General features: G+C 43.9%; 1 long non-coding RNA gene across 1 annotated transcript in view; it reads left to right on the forward strand.

Annotated features, from left to right (window-relative positions):
• LOC125964493 (uncharacterized) overlaps positions 1 to 17,120 on the forward strand; it is a 94,728-nt gene extending 77,608 nt beyond the window's left edge. The window contains exons 2-3 of the long non-coding RNA XR_007477556.1: positions 4,004 to 4,076; positions 16,982 to 17,120. This is a non-coding gene — a long non-coding RNA (uncharacterized LOC125964493). The remainder of the gene's footprint in view (positions 1 to 4,003; positions 4,077 to 16,981) is intronic.
• Positions 17,121 to 19,030: the final 1,910 nt, after the last annotated feature.

The following is a 19,030-nucleotide window of genomic DNA, read 5'->3' on the forward strand; positions in this document are numbered from 1 at the left end:
TATGTTTTCTTTGTATTTAATTTTTGACAGTTTGATTAACATGTGTCCAAGCATGTTTCTCATTAGATTTATCCTGTATGGGACTCTCTGTGCTTCCTGGACTTGGTTAACTATTTCATTCCCATATTAGGGAAGTTTTCAACTATAATCTTTTCAAATATTTTCTCAGTTCCTTTCTTTTTCTCTTCTTCTTCTGGGACCCCTATAATTCGAATGTGGGTACATTTAATGTTGTCCCAGAGGTCTCTGAGACTGTCCTCAGTTCTTTTCATTCTTTTTTCTTTATTCTACTCTGCAGTAGTTATTTCCACTATTTTATCTTCCAGGTCACTTATCCGTTCTTCTGCCTCAGTTATTCTGCTATTGATCCCTTCTAGAGTATTTTTAATTTCATTTATTGTGTTTTTCATTGTTGCTTATTTCCTCTTTAGTTCCTCTAGGTCCTTGTTAAATGTTTCTTGCATTTTTTCTATTCTATTTCCAAGATTTTGGATCATCTTTACTATCATTATTCTGAATTCTTTTTTAGGTAGACTGCCTATTTCCCCCTCATTTGTTAGGTGGTGGGTTTTTGCCTTGCTCCTTCATCTGCTGTGTGTTTCTCTGTCTTCTCATTTTGCTTAACTTACTGTGTTTGAGATCTCCCTTTTGTAGGCTGCAGGTTCGTAATTTCTGTTGTTTTTCGTGTCTGTCCCCAGTGGCTAAGGTTGGATCAGTGGGTTGCGTAATCTTCCTGTTGGAGGGGACTAGTGCCTGTGTTCTGGTGGATGAGGCTGGATCTTGTCTTTCTGTTGGGCAGGTCCAGGTCTGGTGGTGTGTTTTGGGGTGTCTGTGGCCTTATTATGATTTTAGGCAGCCTCTCTGCTAATGGGTGGGGCTGTGTTCCTGTCTTGCTAGTTGTTTGGCATAGGGTGTCCTGCACTGTAGCTTGCTGGTCGTTGAGTGAAGCTGGGTGTTGGTGTTGAGATGGAGATCTCTGGGAGATTTTCACCATTTGATATTACGTGGAGCTGGGAGGTCTCTTTTGGACCAGTGTCCTGAAGTTGGCTCTCCCACCTCAGAGGTACAGCACTGACTCCTGGCTGGAGCACCAAGAGCCTATCCTCCACATGGCTCAGAATAAAAGGGAGAAAAAATAGAAAGAAAGAATGAAAGAGGATAAAATAAAATAAGGTAAGGTAAAATAAAATAAGGTTATTAAAATAAAAAATAATTATTATGAAAAAAAGTTTTTTAAAGTAAAAAAGAAAAAAAAAAAAACAGACAGACAGGGCTTCTCTTGTGGAGCAGTGGTTGAGAGTCCGCCCGCCGATGTAGGGGACACTGGTTCGTGCCCGGTCCGGGAAGTTCCCACATGCTGCGGAGCAGTTACACCCATGAGCCATGGCCTCTGAGCCTGCACGTCCGGAGCCTGTGCTCCGCAACGGGAGAAGCCACAACAGTGAGAGGCCCGCGTACCGGAAAAAGAAAAAAAAAACACTGACGGACAGAACTGTAGGACAAATGGTGAAAGCAAAGCTATACAGACAAAATCTCCCACAGAAGCATACACATACACACTCACAAAAAGAGGAAAAGGGGAAAAAATACTATATCTTGCTCCCAAAGTCCACCTCCTCAATTTGGGATGATTCGTTGTCTATTCATGTATTCCACAGATGCAGGGTACATCAAGTTGATTGTGGAGCTTTAATCCGCTGCTTCTGAGGCTGCTGGGAGAAATTTCCCTTTCTCTTCTTTGTTCGCACAGCTCCCGGGGTTCAGCTTTGCATTTGGTCCTGCCTCTGCGTGTAGGTTGCCTGAGGGCGCGCGTTCTTTGCTCAGACAGGACGGAGTTAAAGGAGCAGCTGATTTGGGGGCTCTGGCTCACTCAGGCCGGGGGCAGGGAGGGGTCCGGATGCGAGACGAGCCTGCGGCGGCAGAGGCCGGCGTGACGTTGCACCAGCCAGAGGCGCTCCGTGCGTTCTCCCGGGGAAGTTGTCCCTGGATCACGGGACTCTGGCAGTGGCGGGCTGCACAGGCTCCGGGAGGGGAGGTGTGGAGAGTGACCTGTGCTCGCACACAGGCTTCTTGGTGGCAGTGGCAGCAGCAGCTTTAGCGTCTCATGCCCGTCTCTGGGGTCCGCGCTGATAGCCGCGGTTCGCGGCTGTCTCTGGAGCTCCTTTAAGCGACGCTCTTAATCCCCTCTCCTCGCGCACCAGGAAACAAAGAGGGAAGAAAAAGTCCCTTGCCTCTTCGGCAGCTCCAGACTTTTTCCTGGGCACCCTCCCGGCTAGCCGTGGCGCACTAACCTCCTCAGGCTGTGTTTATGCAGCCAACCCCAGTCCTCTCCCTGGGACCCAACCGAAGCCGAGCCTCAGCTCCCAGCCCCCGCCCGGCGGGTGAGAAGACAAGCCTCTCGGGCTGGTGAGTGCGGGTCGGCACCGATCCTCTGTTCGGGAATCTCTCCACTTTGCCCGCCGCACCCCTGTTGCTGTGCTCTCCTCCGCCGCTCCAAAGCTTTCCCCTCCGCCACCCGCAGTCTCCACCCGCAAAGGGGCTTCTAGTGTGTGGAAACCTTTCCTCCTTCACGGCTCCCTCCCACTCGTGCAGGTCCCGTACCTACTCTTTGTCTCTGTTTTTTCTTTTTTCTTTTGCCCTACCCAGGTACCTGGGGAGTTCCTTGCCTTTTGGGAGGTCTGAGGTCTTCTGCCAGCGTTCAGTAGGTGTTCTGTAGGAGTTGTTCCACGTGTAGATGTATTTCTGATGTATCTGTGTGGAGGAAGGTGATCTCTGCGTCTTACTCTCCGCCATCTTCTCAAATCTCCCTATGTTTCTAACTACTATTTTTTTTACTTATAATTTTTGCTGTTCTGAGAAAAGTTTGTGTAAACATGTATACGGGTAGGAGGTATAAAATTGAGACTGGATGCCAGATTGATAAATGAACAGTTTACCCTGCAAATAAGCACCAACTCAGCTCTGAGCTTGCAGGCAGCCTAGACAAGAGGAGAAACCCTCTGAGTCAACAGCAGCCAGCTTAGTAGGAGAGTTTTCTTGGTTCGAAAATTTGGGGAAGAATTAATCACAAGGATCCTTACATCAAAGGCACTGAAGCATTTTGCGTGGTGCTCAAATCTGTTGATTTGCCCTTGACAGTGGCTCCTTGTGATTTCATCCACTTCACACAGCACCAGAGTGATCTGGTTATAACAGGGCTCAGATTGTGTCCGCTCTTCAGAAGCTCCCGTGCACCCAGGTCAAGGCAGGACTCCTTACATCAGCCTCCAAGGTCGTTGCCCCTGCCTGACCATCTGCCCTCATCTCCTGTCACTCTTCTCCCCTGAGTTAGGCTTCAGCGACCCCAGTCTTCTTCTGTACAGAGCGTCACCTGCCTGGCCACTTCTTTTTCCCTCAGTTGGGAATGCCCTGCTCCCAGATACTGGCCTGGATGACTCATCCTACCTTTCAAGTCTCCATTCAAATGTCGTTCCTACACCTTCCCCCCAGAGAGGCCTTCCTTAATTACATTGGCAAAGGTAACCTCCCTCCTAGTACCATCCCTAGGCCCTGGGCCTGGCTGTCGAGGGCGCCGCTGTGGTCATCCTCCAACCTCATCCCTCCCCATGGAGCAAGGAGCCCATGGGGCCAAGGAGACCTGCATACTCAGGGCCTGTGTCTCCTCTTCTAGACCATGCCCTGGTCACCTGGAACCCTGCAATTCTCTTAGACCAAAATGACCTAAGCTCATTTCCAGAATCCACTAGCCTCTGCCTCAGGGCCCTCCTCCCGGGGTGGTCTGTGCTGCCGGTTTGCACACCCCGACGTCTGAGGTGGCTGGCTATCTGCAGAAGACATTAATGGCTCTTGGATGTAGGGGCTGAGGTGTCATATGTGTGTGCAGAGACCCCTCACAGTGGGAGATGGAGCCAGGCTGGGGAGAGATGGGGGCAGGGTCAGGATGTACATCTAGGGATGAGGGTCGGGGGGCTGGCACACCTAGCTCTGCCATATTTCATTGCAGAATTTGGAGGAGTCTGAGAATACTGAAGCTGGCCTTCCAGGTCTCTATGAATTTAATTTGTCAGGGTAAGAAGGTAGGTCATATTTTATTTAACAGTTTGTTAGCTTGGTTCATAACTTGTAAATATTTAGACGTGGGGGCCTCCACTGGTCCTCTTGCTGTATCCCCACAAATGTTCGCAGCGGGCCTTGCCTCCTCTGCATGAGGGTCAGTCAAGAAGATGGGGGAGCTGGTTCAAAATGACAGGGCCTGACGGTTACCAAGCGGCCTGTACCAGGCCCCCTAGAAGCACCTTTTCTGCCGCCACCTTGCTAGGGGACTCAAACCCTATTCTAGGCAGCCCTGCTCTCACTTTTCCATTTCCCTGCTTTATTTTCTTTGCAGCAATGACAAAAATCTGAAATTACCTTATTTGTTTGTTTAATATCTGTCATCTTCCCACTAAAATATGAGTTATGTGAGGTCACAGGCTTATGGCTGCTTCTTAGAACTTGGCATGCGCTAGGCACTCATTAAAAATCTGCTGAATGAATAAATAACGTAGGGACAGGTTTGTGCCAGGACCATGCTGGGTACAAGGATGACTAAGAAAGGCCCTCTATCCCCAGGGGGCCCCAAGCCCAGTGGGGGAGCAGACCGGAAAACAGACAAAAGTACTTTGCTTTCAGTTTTACACTCCTCAAGTGGTTAATTAATCTGGAAACAAAAATGTAAATGTAGCCATTATTGGGAAACTTCTACTGGGCAGAGGAAAAGTTTGCAAAGCAAATAAACCCCAAGGTAAGAGAGAGACTTTCCTGTTAGTCCTTACTAAGGGACAGGGCTAAGGGAGCTTTGATGTTGCTGCGGGATGGGTGGAAACTCATTCCTTCTCCATGAACAGAAACTGCTTGTGATTTTTCTAGGAGGGGGTATGGAGTCAAACATTTTCTGCTGCAAAGCTAAAATGTCGTTTAGAGCAGGAGGCTACAACGCCCTTGGCTGCTGCTCTCTGCCGTATTTAACTCTCACCGCAGAGGGTGACGGCTGTAGAAGGGCATCGCCTCAGCTGCTCACTCCCTCCATCCTTCTCCAAGGCCTCACACGTGTGGCAGGGCAGCCAGCTAAGCAGCTCTCCAGATGCCACGGTGTGCAAGTGTGAAAGAGGACGGCAGGGACACAGCCCCTTCCACACAGAATTATTTTAAGAAAACAATGGATAGTTTCTGGCCTTACATTTAGGTTTTTAATCCATTTTGAGCTTATTTTTGTGTATGGTGTTAGGGAGTGATCTAATCTCATACCTTTTCATGTACCTGTCCAGTTTTCCCAGCACCACTTATTGAAGAGGCCGTCCTTTCTCCACTGTACATTCCTGCCTCCTTTATCAAAGATAAGGTGACCATAAGTGCGTGGGTTTATTTCTGGGCTTTCTATCCTGTTCCATTGATCTACTTTTCTGTTTTTGTGCCAATACCACACTATCTTGATTACTGTAGCTTTGTAGTATAGTCTGAAGTCAGGGAGCCTGATTCCTCCAGCTCCATTTTTCGTTCTCAAGATTGCTTTGGCTATTCGGGATATTTTGTGTTTCCATACAAATTGTGAAATTTTTTGCTCTAGTTCTGTGAAAAATGCCAGTGGTAGTTTGATAGGGATTGCATTGAATCTGTAGATTGCTTTGGGTAGTAGAGTCATTTTCACAATGTTAATTCTTCCAATACAAGAACATGGTATATTTCTCCATCTATTTCTATCATCTTTAATTTCTTTCATCAGTGTCTTATAATTTTCTGCATACAGGTCTTTTGTCTCCTTAGATAGGTTTATTCCTAGATATTTTATTCTTTTTGTTCCAATGGTAAATGGGAGTGTTTTCTTGATTTCACTTTCAGATTTTTCATCAGAAACTATCAAAATCTTAGAGGAAAACATAGGCAGAACACTCTATGACATAAATCACAGCAAGATCCTTTCTGACCCACCTCCTAGAGAAACGGAAATAAAAACAAAAATAAACAAATGGGACCTATGAAACTTCAAAGCTTTTGCACAGCAAAGGAAACCATAAACAAGGCCAAAAGACAACCCTCAGAATGGGAGAAAATATTTGCAAATGAAGCAACTGACAAAGGATTAATCTCCAAAATTTATAAGCAGCTCATGCAGCTCAATAACAAAAAGCCAAACAACCCAATCCAAAAATGGGCAGAAGACCTAAATAGACATTTCTCCAAAGCAGATATACAGACTGCCAACAAACACATGAAAGAATGCTCAACATCATTAATCATTAGAAAAATGCAAATCAAAACTACAATGAGATATCATCTCACACCAGTCAGAATGCCATCATCAAAAAATATAGAAACAATAAATGCTGGAGAGGGTGTGGAGAAAAGGGGACACTCTTGCACTGCTGGTGGGAATGTGAATTGGTACAGCCACTATGGAGAACAGTATGGAGGTTCCTTAAAAATCTACAAATAGATCTACCATATGACCCAGCAATCCCACTACTGGGCATATACCCTGAGAAAACCATAATTCAGAAAGAGTCATGTATCAAAGTGTTCATTGCAGCTCTATTTACAATAGCCCGGAGATGGAAACAATCTAAGTGTCCATCATCAGATGAATGGATAAAGAAGATGTGGCACATATATACAATGGAATATTACTCAGCCATAAAAAAGAAATGAAATTGAGCTATTTGTAATGAGGTGGATAGACCTAGAGTCTGTCATACAGAGTGAAGTAAGTCAGAAAGAGAAAGACAAATACTGTATACTAACACATATGTATGGAATTTAAAAAAAAAAAATGTCATGAAGAACCTAGGGGTAAGACAGGAATAAAGACACAGTCCTACTAGAGAATGGACTTGAGGATATGGGGAGGGGGAAGGGTAAGCTGTGACAAAGCGAGAGAGAGGCATGGACATATATACACTACCAAATGTAAGGTAGATAGCTAGTGGGAAGTAGCCGCATAGCACAGGGAGATCAGCTGGGTGCTTTGTGACCGCCTGGATGGGTGGGATAGGGAGGGTAGGAGGGAGATGCAAGAGGGAAGAGATATGGGAACATATGCATATGTATAACTGATTCACTTTGTTATAAAGCAGAAACTAACACACCATTGTAAAGCTATTATACTCCAATAAAGATGTAAAAAAAAAAAAAAAGAAAGAAAACAATGGACATATATACACTACCAAACGTAAAATAGAAAGCTAGTGGGAAGCAGCCGCATAGCACAGGGAGATCAGCTCTGTACTGTGTGACCACCTAGAGGAGTGGGATAGGGAGGGAGGGAGGGAGACGCAAGAGGGAGGGTATATGGGGATATATGTATACATATAGCTGATTCACTTTATTATAAAGCAGAAACTAACACACCATTGTAAAGCAATTATACTCCAATAAAGATGTTAAAAATGAATTAATTAATTAAAAAATAAATTAAAAAACAAAAAACAAAGCTTGTTCCTTTCCACTCAGGGAAATATGAGGTCATTTTTATCCATAGATGATTGCACAGGCCTCATAAAGCCAATCCACTTGAAATACGATGAAAGTAACATAAGAAATACTGAAAACTACACTTGATCAGAGTTTTATCTTAAAAAAAAATTTGGAAAACAAGTAAAAATCACAGAAGTGATATTACACTTGACAAAATTAGGTTGTAATTTCACTATGTGTTAATTCTTAGAGCAAATACTAGGGATGCATATATTTTCATCTTTTATTTTAATGTAGTTGATGTACAATATTATGTTAGTCTCAAGTATAAAACTTAGTGATTCGCCATTTAAATACATTGCAAAATGTTGGCGCCAATAAGTCTAGTAAACATCTGTCCCCAAACAAAGCGATTAGAGCACCATTGATGATATTCACTGTGCTGTACAACACCTCCCTGAGACTTTTTAATTTTATAACTGGAAGTTTGTGCCTCTTAATTCCCCTCACCTATTTCACCCCACCCCACCCCTCTGGGAGCCACGTGTTTGTTCTCTGTGTCTATGAGTCTGTTTTCTGTTTGTCTGTTCATTGTTCTGTTTCTAGATTCCACACGTAAGTGAGATCATATGGTATCTGTCTTTCTCTGTCTGACTTGTTTCACGTAGCATAATGCCCTCTAGATTCATCCAAGTTATCAAAAATGGCAAGATTTCATTCTTTTCAGTGGCTATTCCATCGTGTGTGTATGTGTGTGTGTGTATATATATAAATGGCACATATTCTTCTGTCTCCTCATTTCCCCTACTTCTCTGTGTTTATTTCTACATATCAGGCAGGTCCATTATGTCTTCTGATCTTGGAAAAGTGGAGACGTCCTTACAGCAGACGTCCTGTGAGGCCCAGCAGCACACCCCCCTCGGACCTATGTGCTCTAGGGGTGCTCCTTGCGTCAGCCGCGTGTGCACTTCTGATGTGGTGGGACCGACCACTGTGGTCATGCTCATAAGCAGGCTGACCCCCTGCTGGCTGTGCAGCTCAGTGGCTTGTGGCTGCCAGTGGGTCACCGGCCAGGGGATATGGCTGGACCCGTTTTTGCCTCTCTTACCAGCTCATTGTGGTTCCTTCTTTATGTCTTTAATTGTGGGAAATTTTTCCTGCTAATCTTCAGGTTGTTCTCAGTGGTAGTTGCTCTGTGAGTAGCTGTAACTTTGGTGTGTCCACGCGAGGAGGGGAGCTCAGAGTCTTCCTACTTCACCACCTTGACCCCCACCTCAGGTGCAAATATTTTAAAATAAAATTGTATAACATCACCTTATTCCTTCCATACTTGGCTTTCAAGGAATATATTCATTCATCGGACAAGTATTTATTGTGTACTTGTTCTGTGCCAGGCACTATTCCAAGCAGTGGGATCAGTGAACAAAAAAGGTGAAAATAATCCCTGCCCTATGGACCTTATTTTCAAATGGGGTGATTGACAAATCATAAAGGGAAAGCAGAGTACAGTAGAAAGTAACAATGTTAAGAAGAACATACAAAGCAGGGAGGGTGGACTGGCAGTGCAGAATGGGGGTAAAGTTTACAGTTTTAAAGAAGGTGGTCAGGGTAGGTCTCTGAAAAGATGACACCAGGGCAAAGACTTGGAGAGGATGAAGAAAAGAGATATGAATACCTGGAGAAAGAGCATTCTGGTCAGAGGGACCAGCAAGTGCAAAGACCCTGGCATGGGATGTGCCCAGTGTGTTCAGGGAAGGCCAAGGGGGTCAGTGTAGCTGGAATGGAGTGAGTGAGGGGAGGGAGGGAGGAGATGTGTTTGCAGAGGTATGGCGGGAAGATCGTTCAGGATATTCTAGACCACCAGAAGGACCTTGACTTTACTCTGGGTGAGATGGGGAGCCCAAAAGAGGGTTTTGAGCAGAGGAGGAAGGCATCAGGGTCACTCTGGCTGCTGAGTTGAAAACAGACTATAGGGGAGTGAGGGTAGAATCAGGAGACCAATTGAGAAACTATTGAAGCAGTCAGGTGAGAGAGCATGGCAGCTTGGACCAGGGTGGTAGTGATGGAAATGGTGAGAGCCAATAGGATTTAATAACTGGTCTGATTATGAGAGACAGTGGACCATTGGAGTGTGACAGAAAGAGACAAATCAAGGGTGACCTAAAGGTTTGTGGCCTGAGAAATTGGAAGGCAGGAACTGACATGAACAGACATGGGGAAGGCTGCAGCACTAGGATGATATGGAGGGAAGATCAGCAATTCAACTGGGCGTGATAACTGTAAGAGGCCTACCAGACATTCAAGTGGAGATATCAAGTGGGTAGAATGTTCAGGGCATTCTTTCCTGAATGTCTGGAAACTTACTTCACAAGCTGTTTCCTTTCCCTTAGGAGATCCCTTATTTCTTACAGGACACTGGGAACAAAGCTGTAGGGAAGAATCATGAACTAGGCACCAAGATACTATTACCACCAGGGCATTTTTTGGACTCTAGAGAAGAGAGAACTTTCTTGAAGGGGTGCAGGTAGAGCTCTCAAAGAATGTCCTGAAGTAATAGAGGGCTCTACTCCTGTCTTTCACGCCAGTATGTAAAAGGAGGGATAGCTAGACTTGATAAGTCCCATGGGCAAGGACAACATGAATTGACGGACACTCTACGAAACAACTTGCTTCAAACCTTTGAAAGTGTCAAGGTCATTAAAGGAGATTTAAGAGACTTGACAAATAAATGCAACATAATTATTTTGACCCAGATCCTTTTATTATAAGGGGCATTACTGGACAACTGGGGAAACCTGAATGAATTAGAGAATTAGATGACAGTAATATATCAGTGGTAATTTCGTGATTTTGATGGCTGGTCTGTGATTATGTAAGAGAGTATCTTTATTTGTAAAGAATACACACAAAGTATGGGAGAAAGGGGCATCAGTTCAGCAACTTATTCTCAAAAGGCTTAAGTCAAAAAAGTGTTCCTTGGGGCTTCCCTGGTGGCGCAGTCATTGAGAGTCCGCCTGCCGATGCAGGGGACACGGGTTCGTGCCCCGGTCCGGGAAGATCCCACATGCCGCGGAGCGGCTGGGACCATGAGCCATGGCCGCTGAGCCTGCGCGTCCGGAGCCTGTGCTCCGCAACGGGAGAGGCCACAACAGTGAGAGGCCCGCGTACCGCAAAAAAAAAAAAAAAAAAGTGTTCTTTGAACTATACCTGTAACTCTTCTCTAAGTGTGAGATGGCTTCCAAACTAAAATAATATTTAAAATGTGAGGACATTTTTGTTTGCCATCCTTATAGAACCATACAGACACAGACCTCTTCTTTAGAGCCCCTGAGAGAGAGATAGAGGGCACACAGAGCAATCAATAGCTGATGGGAAAATAAATAGATATGGTAAATATATTGCTTACAAAGAACAAGTAAACATGAGAAGAGGTCAGTAAAGGAGTTTGGAGGATGAGAGATTGAGTTTGGAGGAGCTAGGCAGAGGAGGGCGGAAGTGCTCCCCTGCGGTTCAATGGAGTTTTTCAGCTGGAGAATCAGCCAAATATATATACTGGGGGTTTCTCCAGGCAGCTGGAACTTCTTTAGAACTGTGGGAGGCTTCCTTCAGCTCCCCTGTGTCTGCCACTGGCCTGGGCAGGGTGGTGATCCAGCCCAAAGAGCACCAGCCTGTAAAGAACCATCTGGACTAAGATGATATTTAGGATCTCTTAAACACTTAAAATACTTTGAACAAGAGGATAAAATTGATCAAGGATATGAAGCATAGGACAAAATAGATGAAAAAGGATTAAGATATACTTTTTTTCATTTGAAAATGTAAGTTCTTTTTATTTGAGATATCCACCTAACTAAAGAGTTGGTTCCTGTCCCCCTCCCTTTGAAAAAACAAACCTAGAACCCCCTTTTTCCCCTTAAACAGCACAGGGAACACTCCCCTCTCTTTCCAAATCTTAGATAACAGCAAGAGAGTCCCCTTAAATAGAATTCTCTATTTTATGATTCCTAAAATACTGGAACACATCATTGCAGAAATATTACAGCCTATTTTCCAAGTGTCAAAGTAAATTTACGCTGCAATCTTACAATGCTAGCACACCTGTCACTTTTCTTTTGGCTTAAAATAAGTTTGTTTAATGGCATGCCTAATTTCTTGATTGACCCACAACTTATTTAGAATAAATAAATTTACAAACACAGAACTGTTTACTCCATATTTTTGTTACAGGTTTCTAACAATTGTATTGTGGTCAGATAACTAGATCTTGTATAAAATCAATTATTTGAAATGTGTGGAGACTTGAATTGTTGTCTAGTATATGGTCAGTTTTTGTAAATGTTACATAAGAGTCTGGGAAGAGTGTAGGTTCTCTAATCATCAGGAGGGAGAGGGTCCTATATATATCTATTAAATTTAGCTTATTAAGTATATCCAGATTTTCTATTACTAATTTTTCAAATGCTTTCCATCAATAACTGAGCAAGGTATATTGAAATCCTACATTATGAGGATGTAACTGACAGTTTCTCCCTGTAGTGCTTGATGTGTTTTGATTCTACTTTATTAGATGCATGTGAGTTTAGAATTTTTATTTCTTCCTGGTGAGTTGAATGGTTTTCATTTCTAATGTCATTCTTTATTCTAATAATGCTTTTTTTTCCTTAAAATCTATTTTGTCTCATATTAATATAGCTACCCCAGATTTCTTTTGGTTATTATTTGCCTGGCATGTCCTTTTTTTTAGATTTGTTTACTCTCAACCTTTCAATGCCCTATATATTACATGTGTCTCATAAATTATACCTAGATGGATTTTGCTTTTTAGACAGTTTATTCATCTACATTTACTAGCAGATGTTTAGATCACAAATAAAATAACCCTTCCAGGAATGATTAGCTATAGCAGGGTACCCAACAAACAAGAATCTGTGCCCAGGGCACAGAGCAGAAGGCAACACCATTTTCACAAAGGGCCTGAAAGTCACACCTCCCATCTGGGGGTGCCACATGTCACCCAAGCATGGAAAATGCAGTCGTCTGTCTCTGTGCAGAGATCTGTCCTGTCTCTGCCCACCAGATTCAGAGACAGCCATTTGAAATACTAGACATGGAGAGAAGGGGTACAAAATCCATCTTTCAAAAAGTTTCCTGGTACTTGTTAGCACCAGTGATCATTAAGATAGAGATGTTAAAGGGAAAGCTCATGGCGCCATTCTATTCCTGCAGTACCTCATACATATGTGATGTGCAGGAATTTTTTATATTCTGTAAAACCATTTTCAAGTTTCCTTAAACTGTGTCTGAAGAATAATCTGTGTTTCTTAATGCTTTCTGCTAAACTCGGTTTTCATGATTACTTCTACAAAATTACTTCTTTTTTAAACTCCCACTGTGCCACCAGACTTTTTATGTCATTTTTTTTCAAATTCAGTTAGAAAAGATAAAAAATATTTAAGATAGTATCTTTTTTTGTTTTAATTTAGTTCGTTGCGCCAGGTCTTGGTTGCAGTAGACGGACTCCTTAGTTGTGGCAGGTGGGATCCTTAGTTGTGGCACGTAGGCTCCTTAGTTGTGGCATGCATGTGGGATCTAGTTCCCTGACCAGGGGTCAAACTCCCACCCCATGCATTGGGAGTGCGGAGCCTTAACCACTGTGCCACCAGGGAAGTTCCCTAAAATAGTGTCTTAACTGGCAGTAGAATTACAAAATTACTTGAAGCTTCCAGTTAAACTGAAATAGGATTACCGTGCAATTCACCATTGGGAAAGCAACAGTAATGTACATGATAGTAAAAACAATGGCTATCGGGTTCTTGGTAGGTGACAGGTACTCTGCTAAAATGTGTGTGTGTGTGTGTGTGTGTGTGTGTGTGTCTGTGTGTGTGTAACCTCCACTTAAATATGAAAAACCCAAGGCTCAGAGAGGTCAAGTAACTGGCCCAAGATCACACAGTTCTCTCTGAATCCAAAGTCCATAACATAGTGATGAAAAGAATGAGTTCTGGAGTGAAAATACTAGGACTCACATTCCAGCTCCACCACTTCAAAGCTAGGTGGCAGTGGGCAAGTTATTTAATACCCTCCTCTATCTCATCTGTAAAATGGGAATAATGATAATGTCTATCCACACTGTTGTTATGAGGATTTAAAAGGATGATCTGAGACAATGCTCAGAATGGAACCTGGCACACAGAGAAAACTCAAGAACTGTTAGTTATTTTTTATGTTTTCAGGGAATATTTTGGGGCTTCTTTATCATCAATGGTTAATATTAATAATTACATTCTAAGGTTTCTTTAATGTTGTGTTCATGTGGTTCTCACCCTCTTCTTCGCGCATCCTCCGTACCTGCCAGGTTGCCTCTCTGGTCTCCCGCTGCTCCCACGGTTGTCTCCCACCCACAGTCCTCCAGTTGTTACAGTGCCCCTTTCTCCTCCACTGGGTGTTCCCTGATTTTCCCAACAGTAAACTTTCATGAGACACTATTTGACGATAATTATTGGCTGTCTGGGTTGTTCCTTCATTCCCCAAGTATTTCCTGAACACCTACTGCATGCCTGGTCCTGTTCTAGGTACTGAGTCCCTCCTTTATGGAATCTGTATGCTATTTAGGGGAGTAGGGTAATTAGGGGAGTAACAGTAAACAAATATACGCAAAAAGATAGAAGAAAAATACCAGAGAGTGATAGGTGCTGTGCAAATTGTTCACGTAATGTGATCCTGTGGAATAACTGGATGGATCCATTAGATGGTCAAGGATGGTTTCTCCAAGAAGGAGATATGTAAGCTGAGATCTGAATGGCAAGAAGGAGGCAGTTATATGAAGATCAAAGGGAAAGCCATTTCAGGGAAGAGGGTACAGCTAGTGCAAAGGCCTGGAGGTGGGAATAAGACTTGGGTTGTATTTAAGGAACAGAAAGGAGGTAGGTGTGATTGGAGCCTAGTGGCTAAGACAGACTGTGGACAAGACAGAGCAGGTTGGTGGAAGAAAGCAGGACACAGATTATACACGACTTGATAAATGAGAGTAGAGAAGAGGTCAGACCCTAATGTTATATGAGTCTGTGAGGCAGGGAAGTGGTAGGATCTGACCATGATTTGGTACATGTCAGCAAGGAAAGCTTGGATTTCTGCGAGTGGCTGAGGTGACTAGGGATGTGAGGCATCCTGGGATTGGTTCTGATAATCTCTTGGCAGAGTTAGAAACCTACACAAGCTGGAGGATGTGGGGCCCTAGGGCTGCTTATCTCTCCAGCACTTGTAGTTCCAAGACCTGTGTTTGAGTTCAAGTTCCATCAACCTAGTGGTTGTGTTAGTTTGTGAAAGTCAGCCCACTTATTCTCATCTGTAAAACGGAGATAAATGTTCAATGTATTGTCTAGTTCACAAAGGTCATTTGTGATAATAAATGTAAAGGCATTTTGCAAGTTCTGAAGTACTATAAAAATGATAGTTAAGGGCTTCCCTGGTGGCGCAGTAGTTGAGAGTCCGCCTGCTGATGCAGGGGACACGGGTTCGTGCCCCGGTCTGGGAAGATCCCACATGCCGTGGAGCGGCTGGGCCTGTGACCCATGGCCGCTGAGACTGCGCGTCCGGAACCTGTGCTCCGCAATGCGAGAGGCCACAACAGTGAGAGGCCCGTGTACCGAAAAAAAAAAAAAAATGTTAGTTAAAATTTAAGATGCATATATCTTGCATTATAATTACAAACCTGTAAACTAGAGCAGGATCAATTACTTCTTCTTTTTATCTGCCACAATACCTAACCCAGATCCTTGTGTTCTAGGGATTACAAGGTTGAATATTACTGTACAACAAAAGCATAAAAAATGAATGAAACTATCTGTGATTAATGCCTTCAATGTTATTGTCAACATTACCATCATTACTGTCTAGCAGTAATGCTTTAAAAATTTTGGAAAACAAAAAACAACCTCTGATTTTTCTTTTCACCAAATCCATTGAAATGAAGAATAAAGAAACATTTATTCACAGTTAAAGTTATAAAAATATTTATACTTGGCCCTTAGTATGCATGGGTTCTGCAACCGTGACTTCAACTGGGGATCAAAAATATTTGAAAAAAAAATTCCAGAAAATTCCAAAAAGCAAAACTTGAATTTGCTGCAAACCAGCAACAATTTACATAGCATTTACATTGTATTTACATCTATTTACATAGCATTTACATTGTATTAGCTATTGTAACTAATATAGAGATGATGTGTGGGTAGGTTATATGCAAATACTATGCCATTTTATATAAGGGGCTTGAGCATCCATGGGTTTTGTTATCTGCAGGGAGTCCTGGAACCAATCCCCTGCCAGTACTGAGGGATGACGGTATACACATCAACCTAATCTGTTCTCACAAAATATTTTATTTTTTAATCAAACTCAATACATATAAAGAAAAAGGCATGAATCATAAGTATATATATGAGTTTTCACAGGGTGGACACACTTATGTAATTAGCTCCACTTCTAGAAGTTTGATGCCAGAAAAGATTCCCCTAAATGAAAAAGCTATGCTCCTAAGGGTGTCCATATGGTGTTATTGTGAAAAGAAACTAAATGAATGGTGGAAGAGTGATTAGGAAAGTGTCGGCACACAGATTCGGTGGAGCAGTATGGAGCCATTAACAATTGTGAACTGTAAAACAAAATTCTCGACACTCAAGTGCCCTTGAGTCAGGCAGGTGGATGCAGCCTAGGATAAAATGGTCAGGAGTGAGGGAGGTGAGTGAAGAAGAGGCAGAAAATAGAGAGTGTGGAGGGCAGGCCCAGCCTGAAGATTTTCACATTCAAGTGTAAAAAATACAAATAAAACAGGAGAAAATAGAACATGGTGCTGATGGAAAAAAACATGTCCCATGCCAAGCTTAGCCCATAAGCCTTTAGTTTGCAACCCTGGCTAGAGATGAGGGGAAACAGAGGCAAAATAAACATTCCAGGTGTGGCAATATGATTATAACACAGATTGTGGCTCCACATGGACCAGGACTGGGGCAAGTATGGAAGTGAGCACTGGTCGCCATGGGAACTTGGCCAAATTACCTTTAAGGCTTTAAGCCTCAGTCTCTTCATCTGTAAAATAAGGATTTTTAAAAATGCCTCCCTTACAGAGCTGTGGTAAACAGTAAGTGGGTAGAAAAGTGCCTAGCGGGTGGGTAATAGGACTATTCTTCTCCCCTCCTCTGCCTCTCTCTTCTCATTATCATTTGATTGTTCTCATTATCATTATTTCTGATTTCCTATCTCAACCATCCTCTTCCCTTTGTTTGCTTGACTCCGGACACACTCACCTTCTGGATATTTCTCCTGCAAGTTTTAGCCTCAAGGTCCCCTCACCTCTTCTCCCCAATACTAGCTCACTTCCTGTGGGTCTCTCTCAACAACCCGTCCTCAGAGAGGACTGCCCTGTCCACCCACCTTCTCCATCTCTCACACTGCTTTCTTCTTCATTGCACTTAGCACCACCTATTTTATTATGTATGCATCTAATTAGTTACCTGTTTATTCTTTACCCTAGAACAGGGGTCCCCAACCCCCGGGCCGCAGCCTGTTAGGAACGGGGCCGCACAGCAGGAGGTGAGCGGCGGGCAGGCGAGCAAGCGAAGCTTCATCTGCCGCTCCGCATCGCTCGCATTACTGCCTGGACCATCCCCACCCACCCCCGTCCGTGGAAGAATTGTCTTCCAAGAAACCGGTGCCTGGTGCCAAAAAGGTTGGGGGCCACTGCCCTAGAAGGTAAGCTCCATGAAGGCCGGAATTTGCCTCACTTGCTGAATGCTGTATTCATAGTTCTTAGAAGGGTAATTGTCATGTAATAAACATTCAAGAAGTATTTGTTGAATATTGTTGAATGTTCAAGGTCTTGTTTTTCTCTAAATCCCAGGGTTACAATGTTATTTGTGTATTAAATGCTTTTAAAATGCAGTTGTTCCTCGGGATCCACAGAGGATTGGTTTCAGGAAACTCTCCTCACCCCTGCCCTCACAGATAACAAAATCCACGGATGCTCAATTCCCTCGTATAAAATGGCAGCGCAGTCGGCCGTCAGTGTCCTCGGGTTCTGCACCCCCAGATGCAACCATCCGCGACACGGAGGGCTGACAGTACATTTTCTCTAAAGTGATCTCAATATGTAACACTTCTTACTCTTTCCTAACTTGCTTGGCAGATCAGCTGTGCAGAAGCTGGGGGCGGAGGTGTTTGAGGAGGTCTACAGTTACCTCAAGAGAGCAAGGCAGCAGAGAGCCAGCAAGGCAGAGGTCTGGGCAGCTCTGGAAACAGTCATGCCTCAAGCCAGTGACTGTTCTGAGGCTGAACAGCAGCTCTACTTTGAGCAGCAGTTGCTGATCACAAGCGGAGAAGGGGCCACTCTTCTCCAGAACCATCGCAAAGCAAATGTCAGAAACAAGCAACTTCAAGTGGACAAAAGCCTGTGAGCATCCGTCAGCACGTATGCTGGAATCTGTTCTGGGAACTGGGTACAGAGCTGGAGCTGTTGTCTCTACTCTCAATCCCTTGTCAAATGGAATGACTCCTTTAGGGAGTAGTAAACCTGGGCTAATTAGTGTTGTTGGGTCTATACTGTGAGATGGGTCAAGTTTGGCTTCCTGAAAAGCATTCCCACTTGTGTGCCCTTGAGGTTTCCAGCGGGGTTGGACCACCCTGACCTTGGCCTGGGAGAAGCATCTGCTCTTCACTGTTTCCACTTGGAGGACAGGCTCAGTGCCCAACTGCTCTTGGTCTCCACGGTCTGTGTGCACCTGCCCCTGAAGGGTGTTGGATCCCAGCCTCGGCCATGCTGGGCTGCTGCCCATGGGTCAGATGTACCTGTCTCAGGTGACCTGCTTTTGACCCACTTTTGCCCTTGAATGCTTAAAAAGAAAGAAGGGCATATGTGTAAGGACAAAGTGATTCCTTTCTGTGAATTATTCCCCAGACTCATCCATGGAGTATTGAAGACTTTTATTCATAATAAATATACTTTCCGTGGTTACAAAACAAATCACCTATTTTACCCTGTCCTTATCCAGAAGTATCCTATCGAATGTAGCACATCCATCTAAGGATAATTATTACTTAAAGCAGCTAAGACTTGGTTTGTTTGTTGCCTATTATGGACCAGTGCTGTGCTTACTACTGTAAGGACCTTACTTCATTTGATCTTTTCACCAGAGAGAGAGAGAGGGAGAGAGAAATTGCCCACTCTGCAGCTGATGATGCTCGGGTTAGGTAACCAGTCAGGTCACACAGTCCCAAGAAGCTGAGCTTAGTTTTCACCCAGGTCTGTCTGACTCCAGTGCCCATGCTTGTAACCACAGTGCATGTGGGTTTCTGACCAGGGAGCTATATCAGACCTGCTTGAGCAGCTTCTTACACATGCACACGTTTAAGAAAATGTGTTAGAGGAAAAGTTACTCTGACACTTGTTACACCCATAGGGAAGACATTATTCAGGACCAGGTGCCAAGACTATTGCAGTAGGGAGACAGGTGAGACTCACCTCCTCATGCGGCAAAGACAGCAGGGCATTTACAGCCAAGGAGGGGTGGGGGCACTGGTGGGGATC

Source organism: Orcinus orca, chromosome 5 (assembly GCF_937001465.1).
Source record: "Orcinus orca chromosome 5, mOrcOrc1.1, whole genome shotgun sequence".
Lineage (NCBI taxonomy): Eukaryota > Metazoa > Chordata > Mammalia > Artiodactyla > Delphinidae > Orcinus > Orcinus orca.